The sequence below is a fragment of the Anolis sagrei genome, chromosome 4, assembly GCF_037176765.1.
Source record: "Anolis sagrei isolate rAnoSag1 chromosome 4, rAnoSag1.mat, whole genome shotgun sequence".
Lineage (NCBI taxonomy): Eukaryota > Metazoa > Chordata > Lepidosauria > Squamata > Dactyloidae > Anolis > Anolis sagrei.
This window is the reverse complement of record NC_090024.1, coordinates 81,540,326-81,552,526: the sequence shown is the minus strand read 5'-3', so window position 1 is coordinate 81,552,526 and position 12,201 is coordinate 81,540,326. Positions and strand designations below refer to the sequence as shown.

At 42.6% G+C, this 12,201-nt stretch overlaps 1 protein-coding gene across 7 annotated transcripts in view; it reads left to right on the top strand.

The window, feature by feature from the left end:
* The first annotated feature begins 4,144 nt into the window (after window positions 1–4,144).
* ATXN1 (ataxin 1) overlaps window positions 4,145–12,201 on the top strand; it is a 267,664-nt gene continuing 259,607 nt past the window's right edge. For 3 of the 7 annotated variants that reach the window (XM_060774856.2, XM_060774855.2, XM_060774858.2), the window contains exon 1: window positions 7,575–7,771. The gene's annotated coding sequence lies outside the window, so the exon portion shown is untranslated. Of the gene's footprint in view, window positions 4,451–7,574; window positions 7,772–9,479; window positions 9,571–12,201 lie in introns of those variants that run through there. The other 4 variants (XM_060774857.2, XM_060774859.2, XM_060774860.2 and 1 more) reach the window with 4 other exon arrangements.

Sequence of the window (12,201 nt, the reverse complement as noted above, 5' to 3'; positions counted from 1 at the left end):
TGATGACATTAAATTAGTACATATTTTTGTCCATTGGATCTTAATTTTAACTCAGGTATACTTTAACCTGGCTTGCTTATGTTTCTTTTAGGAACCCCTATAGTGCTAGTGGAGATCATGGTTTCAAACATGGATTTCTTAAAGGGCCTTTCCATCTCTAACAATGGCATCTTATAGTCCTAATTGTTGTCAGAGAATATTCCTCTGGAAGTTCAGGATCTCAAAGTTGTATCTTTTATTGATTGCAATGAGTTTGGTGGTTCTCTGGTAAATAAATAAATACATACATACATATATACATACATACTTTATTTATATACCGCTCTATCTCGCTGAGGGGGACTCAGGGTGGTTTCCAAGTAACATCACAAAAACATACAGAGTAAACAGCATGACATAAAATTAACAAAACAACATAAGCATAAAATAATCACAATAACACATATATATTAAAAAATAATCCTGCCTGTTCAGAGTTATTAAAAGGTTGGGCCAAGGCTAGTGCAAACTCAAAATATGAGGGAACCAAGAATTAATTACAGTGCTATAACAGGCTAACAACAACAGCAGGTACGAGTCTGCGGCTGCTCATTTCCAGGGCATTTTAGAGGGATGACCAGGGTAATAGATAGGAAGTATAAGGCCATATTCAACAATGTTTGGGGCTGAGCTAGAACTGCTCATTCTCAAAGGCTTGTTGAAACCACCAGGTCTCCAAGCTCTTACGAAAGGAGGGGAGGGATGGGGCCCGTCTTATTTCCTTTGAAAGGGCATTCCAGAGGCGGGGGGACACCACCGAGAAGACCCTTCTCTCTCATCCCTACCAATCGTACTTGTGACATTAGTGGGAGTGAAAGGAGGGCCTCTCCAGAAGATCTTAGAGTTCATAGATGGAGATGCAATCGCGTAGATAGGCGGGGCCTGAACTGTTTAGGGCTTTATAGGTCATGAAAGAAAGAAGTTGTTAGCATAAGCTTTCATAGGCGAAGTCTGCTTTATTCAATGCGTGGAGTAAAGTTCCTAGAAACAGATATTTATATCTATGACAAATAAGTTAGCTTGCTATTCTTCCATATGTGGAATTACAGGTTGCTTACTTGTAATTGCTTTTCTTTGGTTATTCAACTCTTCCTTCTCCACTGCTACTGTTTTCTCTAGAGTGTAGAAGACGTCTGATCTGGAAGTTACTTGTATAAGGTCTGCTATGCTGTTCTTCCACAGATGTGAAACTTTCCTTTAGTCCTACTGAAGAAGCTTGAACTGCAAAGGTTTATCTTCCTTTCTTCTGATCTCATTACTTTTGCAATTTCCTTCTGGGTTTCTGATCTGTCCTGTTAACTTGCCATCTCTTGAGGTTATTGCTTGGTTTGTTATGATGCAACAATTGCCTTGCAATCGTCCTGGAAATGAACTTGTATATCTGAGGTCTTGGGTGGTATCACATGGGTGCCTTTTCGTTTTGTCTCTGAATGAGCAAAGGTTTGCATACTTGGGAGCCAAAATCCTACTGCTTGGGGAGAATGAGAACTTGTAGTTGTGAAGTTGACAAGCAAATTTTAATATATTATGTACCCTAGGATGTTTCTACCGCACATGTTCCCTGATAGCTATTAATTATGCCATGCTGCACATATGCCAATGTGGAAATGGACTGAAATCCACAAAGACTCATGCTAAAATATATCAATTAGTGTTAAGATACTGCAAGATTCCTTCTCCTCTCCTACTCTTCTTTTTATCACATCTATCCTGTTTTTAATAATTTAAAGGCTTGCATTTCCCCCTTCAAGAAATAATAAAAAATAAAAAAGCTGAGTCTAATAGAATGTGTCAGATTGAGAGAACACATTTTCAGAAAATAAAATGCCGATCTGCTATTCTCTCAGTTCAGTACAAGGAGTTGCTTCCTATAAGGCTTCTCTCTTGGCAATGGCTTACTTTCAGTGATAGTTACCAGAGCAGTACCAGTAACTAAATAAGATTCCTCAGCACTGGTTTGAAGAAACTTCATCTTTATTCCTCATCTTCTGTTGTCAAGGCTGTGTTTTCTTCCTTTCAACAACAGTACAGCCTTGAATGGGCAACTGGCTTTTCAACACAATGGCTTTGTAACACAACATGATTCAGCAGTCGGTTCTTTACCACCAGTACCTTTCCCCACACAATATATGTTACTTGCTTGTTATTTATGCTTACATCTTTTCTTAGAAAGCACTTCTGTTCTGGAGAATATCATCTTCTCCCATGGACTAAACATACATATTTTGCTGGGGCTCTGCAATGCCCTCTTATAGTAAACATAAAAGTTTTCCTTTGACATTAAAGTCTAGTCAAGTCTGACTCTGAGGGGTGGTGCTCATCTCCATTTCTATGCCGAAGAGCCGCCTGTTGTCTGTATATGTCTCCAAGGTCATGGGGACGGCATGACTGCACAGAGTGCCGTTACCTTCCTGCCAAAGCAGTATCTATTGATCTACTCACATTTGCATGTTTTTGAAATACTAGGTTGGCAGAGCTGGGTCTAACAACTGGAGCTCACCCTGTCCCATGGATCTGAATCACTGACCTTCCGGTCAGCAAGTTCTGCAACTTAGCAGTTTAACCTACTGTGCCACCGTGGCCCCTGCCCTCTTATAGGATCATGCTAAACACAGATTGTATATTCACAATATCACACTTATTCGAGTAGCAAGTGTGCTGTCTTTTGGGTGCTGTAGTATGTCTGTGAGCACCTTAATATCCCAAATGCACTGAATCTTGTCTGATCTTGGAAGCTAAGCAGGGTTGGCTTTGGATAGTACTTGGATGGGAGACCACCAGTGAACACCAAGCGCTGATTAAGCTATATTTTCAGAGGCAAAACTATTCCTGACTGTTCCTTGCCTAAGAAAACGCTATGAAATCCACAAGGTTGCTAGATGCTGACCAGCAATTTGAAAGCACACGTAGCATGTTTACAGCATGGGTGCTCTATTTTGTGAACACTTGAGGTGCCTATAAATTGTGTTGTTGAAGACTTTCATGGCCGGAATCACTGGGTTGCTGTGAGTTTTCTGGGCTGTATGGCCATGTTCAAGAAGCATTCTCTCCTGACATTAATAATAAATAAATAATAAAACTTTATTTATACCCCGCCACCATCTTCCCGAGGGACTCGGAGCAGCTTACATGAGGCCAAGCCCAACAACACATCAAAAACAACAAGCAATAAACAAAATCAACAATAAAATTTATATAACTCATAAATAGACAATAACACACAAGAATTTAAAAATCTATGGCTGGGCCAAATGTAATAGTTAAAACTTTAAAAATAAATGCTGGACATGAGCAGAGGATGTATCTATTTGGAGGGTTTTAAATCAAAAGTAAAGAGCAACCCAACGGGTAAAGTGCTTCTCAGAGTGTTTGCAGGGGATTTCACCCAAATCTATGGCAGGCATCCTCAGAGGTTGTGAGGTCTGTTGCAAACTAGGCAAGTGGAATTTATATATCTGTGGAATGTCCAGGGCGGGAGAAAGAACTCTTGTTTGAGGCAGGTGTGAATGTTGCAATTGGGCACCTTGCTTAGCACTGAATAACCTTTCAGCTTCAAGGTGTGGCTGCTTCCTGCCTGGAGAGAATCCTTTGTTGGAAGCTGCCTATAAATTGTAGAATTATTTCAGTTTGGCAGCACTAACTGCCACGGCTCAATGCAATGGCATCCTGGGAGGTGTAGTTTGGCAAGAGAACGCTAAAGATCTTATGAAACCACAACTATGATTCCAGAGTCATAGGCAGTTAAAGCAGTCACTAACCAACTGCTTTAACCTTGCAGTATGTATGCACCCTTGGAAATCATTGGAATAATGCATTTAGAGGGCCCTTTGTCAACCTGTAAAGGGCCAGAGTTGCTTGCTCCAACTCTGGTGTGTGTGCTATAATGATTTCTGAATGAAGTGTGGCTATGCAGAGGAGAGTCCCAAAGCCAGGGTGTAGTAGTAAACAACAGCAACCACCAGAGTATTTCCCTTCCTGGAGACTGAGGGAGCAGCCCCTGGAAAGGGTTAAGGCTGGTTCCGCCAGGCTCTGTTGTGCGTCTGCTATAATCTGTGTGGCTCTCTTGGCCGCCTGACAAAAGTGTTGCCTCCTTCTCCTCCCTCCTTCCCTCCCCTTTTGCACGGAGAAGTCGAAGCCTTGAAGCCGATGCAGAGGCAGCCAACTGCTCCATATTTGGCTTCTCTTCCCTATTTGCATACAGTCCTGGGGAAGGAGAGAGAGAGAAGAAGAAGAGAGCTGCACCGCAGACATCACTCCTACTCCAAGGGCCGAAGGAGAACAGCCGTCTCGCAGGGAGGGGGCACGAGCAATAATTAGAATAATTATTATATATGATACCTCCCTCCCTCCAAAAAAAAAAGCATTTTCAGAAAACAAACCCCAGCCCTTTGCGATCAGCTGGCGAGACACTGTGAGTCTTTCCCCTTCTTCTCTCCCTCTAACTCCCCCTCCCCCCCTTTCCTTTCCCACTTTTACACAGTAAGTGTAAAACAACCCCCCTCTGCTTTCGCTTCTCTCTCTTTCTCTCCCCCCCCCCCCTTTAATTCCTTCCTCGAATGAAAAACCTCCAGCGACTTCCAGCTGGAAAAACACACGGGCGGCTGCTTCAGAAGGAGGGAGGGAGGGAAGGAAAGGAGGAAGGAGAGAGGAGAGTCAGGCAAGGCAATGGACTGTCACCTCTACAGCTGGAAGTCCCTCTTTTTCTAGGATCGCCCCCCTTTTCCTGCCCCATCCTGAACTGGAGAGGAGGGAGGGAAGATGGTAAAAAAAAAAAAAAAGGGGGGGGGGAGCCAGGGAACCCTGTCGTACTGCTGTGATTTATTATTATTATAACATCATTATCCACACTTATCCCAGTCAAAAGGGGAGGAAGGAGGGGAAGAAGGCAAAGAGAACCTTGTTACTGCATTATTATTATTATTATGCATTATCATCAACACCTAAACCCAGTCAAAACTGGTTAGGGAAGCAAAGAGGGGGACCCCACTTAAAGAACATTGTCATTACTGTATTATTATTATTATTATTATTATTATTATTATTATGCATCATCATCAACACCTAAACCCAGTCAAAACTGGTTAGGGAAGCAAAGAGGGGAACCCCAGTTAGAGAACATTGTTGTTACTACATTATTATTATTATTATCATTATTATCATGACCATCATTCACACTTAAACCCAGTCAGAATTGGTTAGGGAGTTAGATAACATTGTTGTTACTGCATCATCATCATCATCATCATCCACACTTAAACCCAGTCAAAACTGGTTAGGGAAGCAAAGAGGGGGACCCCAGTTAGAGAACATTGTCCTTACAGCATTATTATTATTATTATTATTATTATCAGTATCATTATCATCATCATCATTCAAACTTAAACCCAGTCAGAGCTGGTTAGGGAAGCAAAGAGGGGGACCCCAGTTAGAGAACATTGTCCTTACAGCATTATCCTTATCATCATTCACACTTATCCCAGTCAAAAGTGGGGAGGGAAGCAAAGAGGGAGACCCCAGTTAGAGAACCTTATCCTTGTGAGTGCTGCAATACTATCATCATCACCATCACCATCATCATCATCATGATCAACACTTAAACCCAGTTAAAACAGGTTAGGGAAGCAAAGAGAGGGACCCCAATTAGATAACCTTGTTGTTACTGTGTTGCATTATTATTATTATTATTATTATTAGATACACAAGATCAGTACACAGCAAACAAGATCACTATGCTGGCTGTTACCCCCTTCCCTTTTTATTATCATTATTACCACCACCATCATCATCCACACTTAAACCCAGTCAAAACAGGTTAGGGAAGCAAGGAAGGGGACCCCAGTTAGGGAATCTTGTTACTGCTGCAGTACTATTATTATATGCACAAGATTAGTACACAGCAAACAAGATCACTATGCTGGCTGTTGCTTCCTTCTCATTATTATTATTATCACCACCACCATCATCATCCACACTTATACCCAGACAAAACTGAAGGAAGCAAATAGGTAAACCTTGGTTAGAGAACTATGTAGTTACTGCTGCAATACTATCATCATCATCATCATCATCATCATCATCAACAACACTTATCCCAGTTAAAAGTGGGGAGGCAGGAAGGCAAGAAGGCAGAGATAGCCATGTTACTGCATTATTACTATTATTCATCCACACTTAAACCCAGTCAAATCTGGGGAAGGAATCAACATTGTCATTATCTTCATCATCATCATCCATATTTAAGCCAGTCAAAAGTGGGAAGGCGGGAGGTGAAGAAGGAAAAGGAAGCCTTGATACTATATTATTATTATTAATCCACATTTAAACCCAATCAAAACAGGGGCAGGAATCAGCATTATTATTATTATATTAATCCACACTTAAAACCCAATCAAAACAGGGGCAGGAATCAACATTATTATTATTAATCCACACTTAAACCCAATCAAAACCGAGGCAGGAATCAACATTATTATCATAATCATCATCATTTACACTTAACTCAGTCAAAACCGAAGAGGGGCAAAAGGGGGAACCTAGTTTGGCATTATTATTCTTATCCTTATCCACAGTGAAGCCAGTCAAAACAGGGGAGTCAGGAAGGGAAGAAGGCAAAGGAAGGAGGGGGGCAGTCAGGGAACCTTATTATTATTGCAGTATTATTATCCTCCACACTTTGGCATTGAATGTTTGTCACTCTGTTACTTTGGCTGAGTCCCACTAGATAGAGCGGTATATAAAGTATTATTATTATTATTATTACTTGGGAGTTGGGAGTGCAGAGGTGACCCATGTCCTCATAGTCTCCCTAAAACAGGCCTGGGCTAACTTGGGCCTTTTCTCCAGGTGTTTTGGGCTTCAACTCCCACCATTCCTCACAACCTCGGGCCCCCTCAGCTTAAGCGGCTGAGGGAGAAAAGGAAGGGGCCTGAGGCTGTTAGGAATGGTGGGAGTTGAAGCCCAAAACACCTGGAGGGAAGGCCCAAGTTGGTCCTAAAGTACAGGAGGGGTAGTGCCTCCTTGTTTTGTGGGTGGCCTGGTGGGGCCAGAGAGGCCTTGGTAGTAGCGGTGCTTTCCTTTCACTTTGCCCTTTCGCGAGAGAGAGAGAGAGAGAGACGAGGACCCAGGTTTCTCTTTCTCTCTGCCTCTCATTATGCTTATATATGTGGAGAGGGGGAGGCTTAGTCCAGGCAAGGAGGCCCGCCTGCTCCTCCTCCTCCTGGTCTTGGGCCCGTCCCGAAGCGAATGTGTCTGGCCGGAGAGGCGGCGGCGGCGCTGTGGGCCAAGGCAGAGGCGCGCGCCAAGGCCGAGGAGAGAGCGCGCGCGCCCTCCCTCCTCCTCTTCTCTCTCTCTCTCTCCCCCTCCCTCCTTTCCTCGTCTCTCTCTCTCTCTCTCTCTCTACTACGGCAAGGGCGGGGGCCGGCCTGCCTGCGCCGCGTCGTAGTAATACGGGGCTGGGAGGCTGCCGGAGGGGTGAATGAAGCGGGGAGGGGGAGGAGGCGCGAGAGGAGCGGGAGGGGGAGGAGGAGGGAGAGGAGGAGGCGGCGCTGGGACTGGGATGTGCCCGGCAGCAGAGGCAGAGGCAGCCGCGGCAGCTCCTCCGCTATGCTCCTCCTGCGTCCAGGGCCCAGGGCGGCTGGAGACTCCTCGGGGCGCTTCCGCCAAGAAGAGTCGGTGAGCGAGTGAGTGAGAGAGGGAGAGAGAGAGGAGGCCAAGACCGCTGCTGGGCAACGAGGTAGGCCGCCTCAGGCAGGCAGGCAGGCAGGAAAGAAGGAAGTCAGGCCTCACCTTGGCCCCCTCAGAAAGCCAGCCCTTGCTTTTGCTTAACCCCCCCCCCCCCCCACCTCACTCTTCCCTTTTCAAGCCCATTTGGGATTAGATAACACAGTTTCTCCTTTTCTTTTGGGGCATCAACAATGTGAGGAGGGGGTTTGTAGGAAGAGTTGTTATGTTTATGTGTCAAAGTTGTGAATCTGGCTCTGTTTTTCAGTGTAGTCTGTGTCTTCCCAGGCTCTTTCTCCTCCTCAAGCCCCTTCCACACAGCTGAATAAAACCCCACATTTTCAGCTTTGGGGGTCCTTCTACACAGCCCTATATCCCAGAATATCAAGGCAGAAAATCCCTTTAACTGGAATATATGGCAGTGTGAACTCAGGGTCCTTCCACTCAGCCCTATATCCCAGAATATCAAGGCAGAAAACCCCACATTATCTGCTTTGAACTGGAATATATGGCAGGGTCCTTCCACACAGCCCTATATCCCAGAATATCAAGGCAGAAAATCCCTTCAACTGCAATATATGGCAGTGTGAACTCAGGGTCCTCCCACTCAGCCCTATATCCCAGAATATCGAGGCAGAAAACCCCACATTGTCTGCTTTGAACTGGAATATATGGCATGGTCCTTCCACACAGCTCTATATCCCAGAATATAGAGGCAGAAAACCCCACATTATCTGCTTTGAACTGGGTTATCTGAGCCCCACACTCAGATAATGTGAGTTTTCTGCCTTGATATTCTGGCATCTAGGGCTGTGTGGAAGGGCCCTGGGATATGTGGCAGTGTGGACTTCCAGACAGGCCCTATATCCCAGAATATTAAACTAGAATAACGCACAATATCTGCTTTGAACTGGGTTATCTGAGGCCCCTTCCATACTGCTGAGTAAAACCTACACAGTATCTGCTTTGAACTGGGACATACAGTAGTGTGGACAGAGGGACCTTCCAGACAGGCCCTATATCCCAAAATATCAAGGTAGAAACCTTCACTATATCTCCTTTGAACTCAGTTATCTGAGTCCATACTGCCATATATTCCGGCTCAAAGCAGATAATGTGTTTTATTCAGCTGTGTTTTATTCAGATTACCCAGTTCAAAGCAGATATAGTTGAGTTTGTTTCCTTGATATTCTGGATTATAGGGCTGTGTGGAAGGGCTCTCAGTCCTGGGCTATTTTGTGAAAAGTGTTTTGTATGAATGAATGTAGTGTGGACATCCTCAGAATGTCCAAGGCTCGCTCTATCTATCTATCTATCTATCTATCTATCTATCTATCTATCTATTACCTCAGAACGCCCAAGGCTATATCTCTTATCTATTTATCTATTTATTGTGTTGTCTTCTGCTCCAAAGCGATCATTTATTAATGGTTTGGGAGGGTGTCAAAACGAGCAAGGGGAACGGGATCAGGGAGCCCTGATGGAAAAGAGAGCAAATTGAAAGCTTGTTATATAATGCCACACTATGTGGATAACAAGAACAAGCTATTTTTATTTTGTTTACCGTATGGTATGCAATAGGGACTCCTCCGAAATAACATTTTCTCCTCAGCTGCCCTGGACCCCTACGGTGAGATCCAGGAGGGCACCCACAAGGTGGCATGTTGTGCATAATATAGTTTTGTGTAATTGTTTAGGCACACACACTGGCACACTCTTATGCAGATGCGTGCCTTGGATGTGTAGATCCTGTTCTCTCCTCTGCATAGAGATGATCGCTACGTCGGTGATTAAAATATTTAGTGCTGGCTGGTATGTATATGTTGACATGCTTAATATGTTTCGATATAGCGGGTCACTTTGGGAAATCCATATCAGTTTCTTAACAGCAAAGTCAGATTTCATCTGTGAATGTGAATTTGTTTGTCTGGCTGGTGAGGACCAACCTAGTTTTATTGCTGTTAGGAATAAGGGTTATGAATGAGGAAGGGATAATTGAACGGGAAAAGAGACAGAGGGTGAGGGAATGTTTCTAGAACTATTATTTTTATCTCTCGAAAAATATTTGAGAGGTTACATACAGTCCTGCAGAATGGAAGGCTTGAGTTGCATAACACGGGTAATGTAAAACAGAAATAGTGATGGGCTTTTGCACAGCGCTCTTATGTGTTGTGTGTGTATGTGTATTTTATGTGTATGTGCATGTGATCATGTATAGACATGTCAGTGGTGTAGGTTTACAGTGCACTCACTCCAGCCCTGATCAGTCATGTAATTAGATCGGGCTGCCATGGTAACAGACAGTATTCATCGGCCGCTCAGGTGCCTCCCCCCCCCCTTTAGTGACGGGGCCACCTCAAATGCTGCCTGTGTGCTGCAGGGATGGGCAACTTCTCAAGCTGTGTTGTTGCTTGTGTGGTGCAGCCGGTTTGCATATATTTTACCTAATTTGCATTCCATTTGAAATGGAAGGTGTTAAGTGCCTGCAGCATGTAACTGTCTTTGGGTGATGTCTGTGAAAAACAGTTTCTGCATTGAGCCTGGAAGTTGACATTCTCGAGGGTTTCTGTAGATGATAAGCAATGGAGTCTTGTGTTAAGCCTAAGCCGTGGAGGCTGTGCAACAATCCACTTCAGCTTGTTGCTCCTTGTTTTCCTACTTTTATTCCCATTTCTCCCCAAAGTGAAGGGGCCAGTCTGCTCTTCTCATCAACTTTGCAAGATTCTCCATTTCTTTTCCTTCTAGTCTTAGACATGTAAGCTGAGGGATGTGTTAAGTTGCAGCTACCATTTTTTCTTGTCACTTTTAAACTTTAGAGAATCATCTTCTTAACCCCAACCACATTTTCTCTGCAGTTGCCATTTGCGTAGTTATTTGATTCCAACTCTCAATAGGTTTTTCTGCCATCCTTCGGTGAGTGTCCTCCTTTGTTACTTACCTCTTCTCTTCAGTGGGACCACCCTCGAGTACTTCAAATGACAATGATATTTTAACTGGAAATGCGAAAATAGCTCTTTAATATTGAAAAATTGAAAGTAACAAGGCTATTATTTTATATGATATTTAAAAATTATCAATGAATTAAATACATAGTTTTGTCCTGTTATTTCTTTCTGTCTTGAACTCCTGTTTTCTGACTTATAATTTTCTTGGAATTTTAACAAAGGCCTGCAGGTTGTAAAAAGTCCCAGGATATGCGTATGGGCCATACATTGCTCACTTGAATTGATGTGTTATAGTTTGTGTTTATGTGCATAAAAAGTTTTTCATCTGTGCAGTCAACTGCAGCTACATTACATAAAGGGGGTATTTGTAATATAGAGTTTTATTTATATTTATAGGAGTTTAAGGATTCTAACAACCCCCCTCCAAGTCTTGCAGAAGCTTGCTGGCCATGTTATGTGGTAAATTACCTCTATAGCCCCACTTCTAATATTTGCACTGTGTTTGACAACAATGTACAGACTTGTCAATAACATGTACTCGTTATAGCAACCTTCTTATTGCTGGTTCTTGATAGTTGAAAATCTGTCAGTAGATTTTCCCACAATTTGCTTTTATCTGGTTGGAAAGGGAAATTTGCATTCAAATTCATGAGTGTATGTTGTTAGTGATCCTGCAAACGTCTGTTGCTTTAAAAAGTTTCTTCCGAGTTTACGCTGAAGAATTTGCTTGCGATCTGATGCTCTTTGCTAGACATTTAACTGTTTGAAAGCAAGAATAGCCTGTGAATCTTGTTATGAGTATTTGACTTAAATGTGAGAGGGTAAATTAGAAAAAACTGTACATATATTCATCCTTAACCATATTTGCTAATGGCGGTAGAGCTGACATAAATTGAGCAAGTTTGGAATTAAATATACGACTGAGATATTGTTTTAGCTTGGATGCTTTCATTATCATCTTAGAAAAAGTTGCAGAAAAAATAAAACCAGCTTTAATGTAAAAATATATATTCTTATGAATGGTTTGAAATATTTCCTATTTTATTTCTATTTACTTTCACTATTTTGAATTGTAAAACACTTGCGAGAGCAAAAAAGGGTCTGTTATGATTAAGTTAATGCATTTTGGGGGATTGCAAATTGCTGTTGCCAGCATATGTTTAAAATACATGTTTTACTATGCTCAAAAGCTGAGCTACTATGTTGTTAAATTGTTCAGAAGTTAAAAATAAAATACTTCCGACTATTAATAGTATTAAAGTTGAAAATGTTTATAGTGTGTGTAACCCCCCCCCCCCCCCGAATTTTGTAGTACTCCAGACCATGCACTAGATATGATACTTATAATTTTTGAGGTAGTAGATTGTCATTTCTCTTCTGCTGCTGGTTAACTTTTCTTGCTTGCCTTTAAAAAGTTTCTTACACATATGGAATGAAATCGTTTGGGAAGTGCTATTATGCAACATTGTTTTCAATTTGTACCACATTTTCTAACTTT